This window comes from Otolemur garnettii, unplaced genomic scaffold (genome assembly GCF_000181295.1).
Source record: "Otolemur garnettii isolate 467f Iridium unplaced genomic scaffold, OtoGar3 scaffold00094, whole genome shotgun sequence".
Taxonomy (NCBI): Eukaryota; Metazoa; Chordata; class Mammalia; order Primates; family Galagidae; genus Otolemur; species Otolemur garnettii.
This window is the reverse complement of record NW_003852489.1, coordinates 7,082,994-7,084,354: the sequence shown is the minus strand read 5'-3', so window position 1 is coordinate 7,084,354 and position 1,361 is coordinate 7,082,994. Positions and strand designations below refer to the sequence as shown.

General features: G+C 46.6%; 1 protein-coding gene and 1 pseudogene across 2 annotated transcripts in view; one reads left to right on the top strand and one right to left on the bottom strand.

Annotated features, from left to right (window-relative positions):
* The window catches only part of TADA2A (transcriptional adaptor 2A), a 70,097-nt gene that overhangs the window by 16,037 nt on the left and 52,699 nt on the right, over positions 1 to 1,361 (bottom strand). The window lies entirely within an intron of this gene.
* Positions 887 to 1,361, top strand: part of LOC100953270 — a 980-nt pseudogene continuing 505 nt past the window's right edge.

Below are 1,361 nucleotides of genomic sequence, written 5' to 3'. Positions count from 1 at the left end.
TTGCAGCCGTCATTGTTGTTTTGGCAGGCCCGGGCTGGATTCAAACCCGCCATCTTAGGCGTATGTGGTTGGTGCCTTAGCCACTGGAGCCACAGGCACTGAGCCCTAATTTCTTTTTTAACTATACTAATTTTTACTTTTTTAAGGGACAGAGTTTCGCTCTATCACCCAGGATGGACTGCAGGGTCACGATCATAGTGCAACCTTGAACCCCTTGGCCTCAAGCTATCCTCTTGCTTCAGCCTCCTGAAGAATACAGGTGCACACCACCAAACCTAGCACATTTAAAAATTTTTTTTGTAAGAACAGGGTCTTGCTTTGTTGCCCAGGCTAGTCTTGAATTCCTGTCCTCAAGCAATCCAAAGAAGTCATGTCCCCAAACCTTCTGCAGGTTAGTGAATCACTAACATAACCTTAGGGTCTCAAGTATTCTGGGTTTTTCCTACCTCAGTCTTCCAAAATTCTGAGATTTACAGATGTGAGCCACCACAACTAACCCTAATTTTTAAAAAATAATTCATACAAGTGTGGTTAACTACAAATTAATACTAAGCTCTATGTATCAGAATCACTTTGAAGACTTTAAGAAAAGACGGATGCTTTCACTCCAATCCGAGAGATTGACTTAATTAGTCTGGGGTGATGAACAGGTATCACAATTTTTAAAATCTTCCCAGGTCACACTAATATGCAGCTTAGATTAATAACCACTGCCGTTCTCAAGACAACTCATGGTGGCTGCAGTGGCTTGGGTGTGGTGTGGTGGTGGTAACTGAGCTGCTGGCCTGCTAGCCATGCACTAAGCTTGGGCCCACCACCACAAGCCTCACCCTGGGCTCCATACCCCTAACGCTGCACAGGTGCTGAGCCTGCCCCAGCCAGGACTATGGTAAAGTATTTCCTGGGCCAGAGTGTGGTTTGGAGTTTGTGGGACCCAAGTGTTCATTGCCTTCTACCTTGGAAAGGTTGCACCCAAATCCCTATAGTAAACATACCTTGACAGAAGATGTAGTATATCACGAGGTGACCCGAGCAGAAGCTCCTATCACGGCGACTCCTGACTAAAACCAACAGGATGCCCTACAGGCTGCCCTATTTCCTGCGAATGTCGCTCACTTGGTGTACATCCTGAAGGACTCTACTGTGGATCCACAGAATCAGACCATGACCACCTTCACTTGGAACATCAATCATGCCCAGCTGATGGTGGTAGGGGAACCATGTGTTTACTACGTGAACTCTGACAACAGCAGCGGGACTGAAATCTGTCAGGAAGCCTAGGTCTCCTCTAGCTTATTTGGTGTTTCCAGAGCTGCCTAGGAATTTGGTCTTGCCTGGTTCAAAAGCAACATGACCGGCTC